This window comes from Limulus polyphemus, unplaced genomic scaffold (assembly GCF_000517525.1).
Source record: "Limulus polyphemus unplaced genomic scaffold, Limulus_polyphemus-2.1.2 Scaffold5204, whole genome shotgun sequence".
NCBI classification, from domain to species: Eukaryota; Metazoa; Arthropoda; class Merostomata; order Xiphosura; family Limulidae; genus Limulus; species Limulus polyphemus.
The window spans coordinates 1986-11708 of NW_013670814.1; the positions used below are offsets into that span (position 1 = coordinate 1986).

General features: G+C 34.7%; 1 long non-coding RNA gene across 1 annotated transcript in view; it reads right to left on the reverse strand.

The window, feature by feature from the left end:
• Window positions 1-561: 561 nt before the first annotated feature.
• The window catches only part of LOC111089086, a 15035-nt gene continuing 5873 nt past the window's right edge, over window positions 562-9723 (reverse strand). Inside the window, exons 2-3 of the long non-coding RNA XR_002613430.1 lie at window positions 2685-2690; window positions 562-572 (exon numbers count right to left, since the gene is read on the reverse strand). This is a non-coding gene — a long non-coding RNA (uncharacterized LOC111089086). The remainder of the gene's footprint in view (window positions 573-2684; window positions 2691-9723) is intronic.

Here is a 9723-nt window from a genome sequence, read left to right on the forward strand (position 1 = left end):
TCATGTAGCACTTCCATTGACATCGTCGTAACCAGAAACTCGTGCATATGATAATTACTTTATATCACATGACGCTCAGAGTACGAAAAGACCACAGGTCAAGATAAACATGGTACTCCCTTGCCTCGTATCGTCATTCTATCTTATCCTGAAACGATATGCTGTGGTATATTAAGTAAAGAGTTACATGCTAAGATCTAGCTGGCAGTGAGTCTCTGAAGAATGAAAACCGAAACATCTCAGCCTTAGAAACTAATACGTATTGGTAATAAACCTTAAGATCTGATTAAACAAGATCAGGTTACGTTTCGAGAATAAGAAAAAAAAGCTGTAAACACCAATATAGTTGAACTTAAAACTATTTATTTGACTATATTTTTATATCAGTTAAATTTTATAGAATTACACAAAACTAACAGGAAACGATCCGGGGTTTGAGGACAAGAATGTTTGTTTTCTACGGAAGCTGAACTCTATGACGACCACGACAAGACTGACGCAAATAAAAACAAAAGCAACAAAAAAAACATGTCCAGTCAGAGAACGAAGAAACAATGCTTCTTTAACCATCTCTGAGGGTCGCGGGTTCGAATCCCCGTCACACCAAACATGCTCGCCCTTTAAGCCGTGGGGGCGTTATAATGTGACGGTCAATCCCACTATTCGTTGGTAAAAGAGTAGCCCAAGAGTTGGCGGTGGGTGGGGATGACTAGCTGCCTTCCCTCTAGTCTTACACTGCTAAATTAGGGACGGCTGGCGCAGATAGCCCTCGTTTAGCTTTGCGCGAAATTTAAAACAAACAAACAAATCTTTAACCATCATACACAAAATGACCATTCTGTATTTTTATGGGAGAGCGACCAGCAAAACATGAACGTCACCTTCCACTAATTTCTTGTCAACCACAAGAACAGAGAAATAACCCAAGGCTAGCGTTCTCTGGAGAAATGTTACAATAGTAAGGTGCAGATTTACAGTGGTCAAGATTTAACTTTTACAGATAACCAAAATCTGAAAATATTACATAAATTTTAAATGTTATTGAAATTAAATTATAAAAATGCGAGCGGGTATGATAGTTATTTCTACTGCACTAAAGTGAGCGCTTTGCAAACCAAGAAGTTACACACAGCTCATTGTTCTTTGACAACTTTAAAAAGTTAGTAAATGATGCTGAGAAGACAAAGGAAATAAGACGTGAATCCCCGAATATAGTAGGATTAAATGGCAGGAAAAAAACTGAAAAGAAACTCTGTATTAGAATGCAAAAGTTATTTGAATGATGATTATCAAGGGGTAAAAAATGAAAGAGAAAGATGCCAAGAAAAGAAAACCACTATTATGGAATGCTGGTGTCAAAAGGCCTCTTTGGTAACATAAACATAAAGGTTTTTGGCTATTAATGTGGAGGCATGTTAGTTTTGTGTTGAGCTGAGTCTTAGTTAGGCTTAGAAAATAGCTGCGGAACTGTTGAGATTCGTTTAGAAAGGTATGTTTCGGCGTCAAAATGAAAAAAAAAAAAAAGAGAAATTATAAAAATAAAGAAACATTGAATCTCATTGAACAATATTAATGGGGGACTATTTGTGAATTTCAAATATTCCCGCAAAGTTACATAAGAGCTGCGTGCGCTAGCCGTACTGAATCTTGAACTGGCTGACTAAGGGAATGACGTTGGTCAACAGTAACCTCCATCAACTCTTGGGCTACTCAAGTTTGACCGATTAGTAAGACTTAACGATCATATAGCACACTCACGGTCCTAAACTAAACTCACACTAACCATGAACTCTCGGATTCACATTCGGGCACGCTTACTACCAGGCGACGACCGGCCCGTTAATGAGAATCAAGGAGAGAAATAATGGAAGAAGCAACTCAAATCAAAGCCATTAGGAACATATTATCAAAGGATTTGGTGAACCAGTAAAAATAATCTAGATCGCTTTTAACATTATTTTACCAAAAAAAAACAACAAAAACTCGCAAATTATAAATTGCATAGAATTTTTGTAAATGTCACAATAATGACTTATTTCGTGAAAGGTCATTCTGTTTGTGTAAAGTATTTTTGTGACTTGAAGGCAAAGAACACCGACTTCAAGTTACCCCCGCCCAGTTCACAAGGGGAACTTACGCTATGCGTAATTTGACTATATGTGTTAATCCGATCTGACTAGAAACGTCTCACAGAAACTTATTTGAGGACCCTTTCCGAGATTGAAGGGGTTGCCCCTGTTGTGGTTGCCAACTGACGCCCCTAACATTACCAACAAATTGAAAGTTTCGTTCACTCTTAATCATGATATGTTTTTAGTCATTTCAGAAACCAGGATCCCCTTTGAGCAAGTAAAGCTGTTAATCTACAAATGTCCCGGATATAAGAGATTTAAAGTAATGGGGCGCAACAAGGTCTTAACTTCACTGTGGTAATACGATACATATATATATATGTATGCGCGCGCGCGTGTGGTCGACACGTGACTTATTAGATAGTCATAATTCTTCTCTAAAACACTATTAGGGGTGTCATGATTCTCTATAGGATTAAGCACTATCTTCTAAAGGGGTGTCATGATTCTCTATAGGATTAAGCACTATCTTCTAAAGGGGTGTCATGATTCTCTATAGGATTAAGCACTATCTTCTAAAGGGGTGTCATGATTCTCTATAGGATTAAGCACTATCTACTAAAGTATTTTTTATTCGTATTTTTGAATATTAATTCATGTCATTGAACATTAACATTTTAACGACGTGGTTTCTACCACATATAGACCAATATATCACAGGAAACACTGAGTATGACAGCTTGAAACAAAAATAGTTGTATCCTAATTGCGAAGAAACCTCGAAGGCAAGCGTTTTTGTAAAATATGCATACAATGCTGATTGAGAAGTATGTTTTAGGTTTTGTCGTAGGCTGAGAACTTTAATACTGAGGAAACGTGCTTGGTATTTGCTTCATGTGACGCTGTCAAAATTTGACGTATTGGTTTAGAAAGTTTCTACGTTCATTTCACTTTTCAAGTAACAAACTCTGAATGAGCAATGTTTTTATTTCCATTTTATGGTAAGTTGTCATAATGTGACTTTAGTTTTATACAGAAAAATAGAGGCGATAAGAACTTCATTCAAAATGAAAACTATTATACCAGTTCGAAACGTACAGTGAATCTCAATGTTTCGGTTTGAAGAAATCCTTTAACACTGTCGAGTCCTTCCGTTTTAAATTAATTGTATTAAAATAACAACAATACTAGTGACTTTAATGTGATAAATTCGGTAATTAGATTTTAGTCGTGTAGGAGGATGGGATAATTGAGAGCATCCTCAAAACGCAATAACTAGGTTTAGGATTCCTCGAAAAGACAGACTTCAGGTGATTAAGAAAGACAGATAGACCTAAAGAAGAAAAAAAAAATAAGCCGTAAATTCTGTTGTGTAAAGTATGTTTATTGCAACTGGGTCTAATTTTCAGTATACTAATCCGCCGCTGTTAATCAGGCGGATGTAACATGAGTTAACTGGGAACTACCAACGTACGTACAGGATATGGAATAGTGCTATGTTTGAGTGAACTTAGATATAACAAAAACGCTGCCTTAAAAAAAAAGAAAGAAAGAAGAAGAATGTTTATAATATCAGTCGGCAAGTATTGTTAGCTTGGAAATTCTGCCTTTCATTTCAATGGCAGTAGACACCAGATCTCTCTCAATTTTGATGCATCTAACTATATGAGTTCATAGAGTACATCATGTCCTCAAGGAGTTTTAATCTTTTATCTTAGAATACTTTTCATCGAACTTGGACAGATTAATAAAAAATAAGTTTCTTAGTTAAGAAGGATAGCCAGATCGCTCAGAAAATAATTTAATGGTTTAATGGAATGTCTTTTTTTTTTACATATATATCAACGCAAAAATTCATTCTAATATGTCGAAAGCAAATAGTGCAAGAGTTGAGCTATTGCATATTCTTAATTTTCAACATACATCTTAACAAAATGTTATAACTTATTTTGTTATTTCTAAATTATTTTCAAAAATTTTCTGCCTCTCTTATCTATATATAACTGTCTGTTTATTTGCGTTGTCTATGAGCAAACATGGTATAAGTATAAGATTTAAGTATTTATACAAAAAACAAAAAACAAACGAAAATTACCAGCCGTATATTCTGAAGAGAAAAGTCTTCAGTGTTAGCACTCAGTTTTTTTTCTATCAACTACACACACGTGGTCAGCAGCTGTGATTGTGGTAAGAGCTGTTTATTCAATGAAACACTTGTTTCATCACCATATACTTTCTTCCTGACTTGCTGCTGTTTACGACACGTTAATGAACTTGGTAAAAGAGAGTGATGATAAGCTGTGCATGTTACAAACCTATTTATTTGGTAATTCTTGAGAGGATGATGTTTTGCTGTTACACCTAAAAACAATAGGTCTCACTTGGTAACATATTTCAATATTTTTCAGTGTTTTCTACATAAAGTAAATTAAAGATACTAAGGCCATAGTTTAAAAAAGAGAGAGAAAGACAACTATAAGGTATGAAACAACCAAAATTTATTATCAGTTTTTGTGGCACTTTATAAAGATTCAAGATTGACGTAAATTTACTCATCATTAGGTCTCAATTTTAATATGCAACAACGTTTCACCTTGTGTTAAGCGACTAACAGACATATCGGTTCTTCCTTGTATTACACAGATGTCTTGTCGTAGCATATCTCTTGAAGAATGTAGGTTAAGTTTTCCCAGAGCCTGTATTCTCCTCTTGACATTCCCTTTTCTCTCGTCTGTTTCCATTCAGTACTTTTATCAGTCACTCTAAACAGGCATAGTTACTAGTGTTTTGTTTTTAACGCAAGGCTACACAATGGGCTATCTGCGCTCTGTTCACACGGGAGATCGAACCTTGGATTTTAACGTTGTACGTCCGTAAACTTATCGCTGATACATTGGCGGACCATAGTAATTGGCCTCATTTGTTTCACTTTTTTTGGCAGCGGCTTCTTTCAACGAATCAACCAATCGTGATAATAGGTTACTTAGCGTTATGGAAGTACATAATATATGCTGCTAGCTGTTACACGTTATGTATTGTGGAAGTACATAATATATGGTGCTAGTTATATTATACGTTATGTATTGTAGAAGCACATAACATATGCTGCTAGCAGAAATGTGTGATTTATTTATTAAAAAGTTCATTCATTGGCCACAGTTTATTCATATCCAACATGTTTCCTGATTCTTTCTGAACACACATAGTAATGAGATCTGAACGGCAGAAGGTGTGTTATAAGTAACTGTTAGTTTTGGTCTGAGGTTTTCTTTCCATACCTGTATCTGTTTGTCCGCCGGTGGGTCAGCGGTAAGTTTATGGACTTACCACGCTATAATTCGGAGTTCGATTTCCCGTGGTGGACACAACAGATAGCCCAATGTGGCTTTGCTCTAAAACAAACAAACAATATCCATAACTACAAATGTGTCTTAGTTTTAAATGATAATATTATATGTAACCATACGATTGGCTCTAATGCAACAGGGTGGCATGCCATTGGCTGATATATAAAGTATACGTAAAATTAGCGTAGTATTGCATGCTATACATTTGCACCACAAAATAAAAGGCTTGAAACACGATAAAAGACAAATTTTGCTACTTAAGCATAATTAATAGTTATTGTGATAAAATAGCTAGAGACATCATTAAATAATATCCTTTAATGTTTATCACATCTCGTAATGATAAACGACATTTAGAAGCCTGAAGTTGGTTGAAAAAAGACGCTCCCATTAAAAAAGGATGCAAAGTAGGACGAATTACCTTAAAATAAGAAAAGTAGTCCTACGTAGGGACAGAAACGCAAGTTAAATTAAGGATTTGGTAATACACAAGTTCATTTCTACAAATATACCATATGGGAGTTTCATTACAGGCGAAACAACTTCCATAATAAAGAAGCATTTTCAGGCAACATTCCTATCTGATAAAATTCGAAAATATCACAAAATATGCCAAGGAGAATAACAACATGTTAAGAAAAGGAAAAATGCTAACTTTATATATCTCTAAGCCTTTCACTCTTGTCATTATAGAATGATAATGAAACGTTATAGACTGAATTACTTACATTGCCCTTCCTGGTGGGATCGTGTGTACGTTATGGTAGTGATGATCTAATCCCACTATTAGATCTGATAAGAGTAGCCCAAGAAATAATGACGTCGCTGGCTATTTTATCACGATAACTACTAATTATGCTCAACAACAAACAAAACTAAAATTACTTATATTCTTAGGCCTAATATTTATGATAAGAATATCAAACTGAACGATGAGAAACAAACGCTGTATCTGTAAAGGACAATTTAAGAAGGATGCAACATCAACAAAAACAAGAATAAGTTATAGTCTGACGGGATTTTCATCCCAAATATTAGACTTATTAGTTTATAGTGATTCAGAGTCTGGAATCGTAACCTTGAAGTATTGATAATTAGCTGATATAAACTTTTGTCTCACATTGGCCAACTCAGCTGACGAGATCGTGTATTGAACATAAGGCCTCCCGGGCAGTAACACGTCACAGATGAGGAATAGATCTGAAATACTGTTCATGAACTCCTTTAATTCTACATCCGTAATAAACAAATTAAGAAGGATTTGTATAAAAAAAAAAACATTCTACAATCGAACGTGAATTTATCAGAAATATTAGGCCTATTAGTTTACAATACCTCGTTGACTTTCATTCAATATTATAGTTTCCAATTTAATATCTAGATATGCTTTACGATTTAAAAGAAGCCGAAGTTTAAATTGTAAAATTATGGAGCTTTCACATTTGGGTTATTAATTATTGGTTCTGGGTGATATCCAACAGATATGGCCATGTGTGATGTAATTTCCAAACGGAAATAAACAAAAGCAAGAACCTTCATGTGAAAGTGATATTGATAATGAATTCTAATTCACTAATGAAATAACACAAAAAAAAACTCATGAAAATTAAGATATATGCCTTTTTAAAGAAATTACTTCTGATAACAAACAATTGCAAGTATTGCAGAGAGTTCGAGCTATATGAAGGAATTAAATGAACAGTTTGTAAACTCTCCAATACACTAGAATGTACAGAGTCTACTATAGTTGTCGATTCAGATACAGGTATGGCTAGAATACGTCACAGATAAGATCCGCCCGTTAAAACATGGAGGACCTCCAGCAACAGTGTCACGTTGATTTTTAAATCAATTATTGAATGCAGTGCTTCTTTTTAAAATGATTTACTGGACAATTTACATAATGGGAAAATATATATATACAAACTAAAAACAAACAAACATATTTTACAACTTTTTATACTAATTTATACTTGTATTTACATTACCTGAGTGTCAGTGTAATTCTTATACTCGTACTTATATTACCTGAGTGTCAGTGTAATTCTTATACTTGTATTTACATTACCTGAGTGTCAGTGTAATTCTTATACTTGTACTTATATTACCTGAGTGTCAGTATAATTTTTATACTTGTATTTACATTACCTGAGTGTCAGTGTAATTCTTATACTTGTAATTATATTACCTGAGTGTCAGTGTAATTCTTATACTTGTGAGCGTTCGCGTAATTCCTCTATTTATATTTACATTACCTGGGAGGCCATTATTAATAGTATTGGATAACAATTGTCATCAAGTACAACATTCCCACTGTTCCATTGTTTAGAATGTTGTTCAGAAATCAATGTTACTTGCGGTTTGCCATTTTGTAGCTGTGTTACACGTTATGTATTGTGGAAGCACATAATATATGCTGCTAGCTGTTACACGTTATGTATTGTGGAAGCACATAATATATGGTGCTAGTTATATTATACGTTATGTATTGTGGAAGCACATAATATATGCTGCTAGCTGTTACACGTTATGTATTGTGGAAGTACATAATATATGCTGCTAGCTGTTACACGTTATGTATTGTCCTGACCGTTAGTGTAATTTCTTTACTTGTATTTACGTTACCTGACCGTTAGTGTAATTTCTCTACTTGTATTTACATTACCTGACCATTAGTGTAATTTCTTTACTTGTATTTACGTTACCTGACCATTAGTGTAATTTCTCTACTTGTATTTACGTTACCTGACCGTTAGTGTAGTTCCTCTACTTGTATTTACGTTACCTGACCGTTAGTGTAGTTCCTCTACTTGTATTTTCATTACCTGAGTGTTAATATAACATTACCCGAGTGTGAATGTAATTCTTTAACGTAAATACAAGTAGAGGAACTAAACTAACGGTCAGGTAACGTAAATACAAGTAGAGAAATTACACTAACGGTCAGGTAACGTAAATACAAGTAGAGAAATTACACTAACGGTCAGGTAACGTAAATACAAGTAGAGAAATTACACTAACGGTCAGGTAACGTAAATACAAGTAGAGAAATTACACTAACGGTCAGGTAACGTAAATACAAGTAGAGAAATTACACTAATGGTCAGGTAACGTAAATACAAGTAGAGAAATTACACTAAGGTCAGGTAACGTAAATACAAGTAGAGAAATTACACTAATGGTCAGGTAATGTAAATACAAGTATAGACCAAAAACCGTTTTGAGAATGTGAGATGTCTTTTTATATTTGTTTGTTTTTGGTTAAGCATAAAGCTACACAATGAACTATGTTTAACTTTGGTTTGTTGGTCGGTTTATGGTTAAGCATAAAGCTACACAATGAACTATTTGTGCTGTGCCAACCACAGTTTTTGAAACCCACTTTTTAGCGTCATAAGCCATCAGACTTATCGCTGAGCCAACTGGGGCGTTGAGATGTCAATGAAATTCCACTAAAACTCAAGTGATGTAAATGCTGATAACACGATGTTGGTATATATTGCTTCAATGGGTAAGTAGACTGACCACATTAACCCGTCCGAATCCTAAACGCTCCTGGGCTACTGGCTGTGATCGTTATAACGGTTGAGAGATAAAAACCCTTCCCTCCGTTAGCTTCCGGAGCTAGCCAAATGGGCGTGGGAAAAGAACGTGTCCTTGACTCACAATGATTAACTGGCTCCTGGTTTAATATGTGTGCGCATTCATAGTAAAGAAGAAAAGCCTCAACGCAGTAACATTCTGTTGATACCCTCATCTACAACCTTATGTATTTACCCATATTTACATAATATTATGTTTCATATTATCACTTAAGCCTAACATTCGTTAGTTATAATCTATTTATTTTTATGTCTGTGTCATGCATCTTAAATTTATGGACAATTTACAGCTTTTGTAAGATAAGACAAGCTAAATTAGGATATTTTCTGTTTGGTGCCCACCAACAGATCGTTTTGAAAATAACACCAGTAATGGAACAAAATATAATAATGTTACGACAGCGGAAGTCACGCGACGCTAGGAGCATGCGCGCTGGAGTTTCTAAAAGGATCGGGGAACCTCACGAATATCCCAGTATTTGCTAGACGCCCTCTTTTTTTTTTAGTATATAAGCCGGAGCTAGATTGAAGAGAAATAATTGATAATTGACTCAAGCGAACAGTGGGCACCGTAAGTAAAGTGTGTGAATCGCTGTGAATTATAGTGTGTGTTTATAAAAATAGTTAAATTAAAGCGACTGTGGAAATTCTGTGTATTGCAAAGTTGTATCGAGAAAGAATAAATTAGTTTTAATTAAGAAA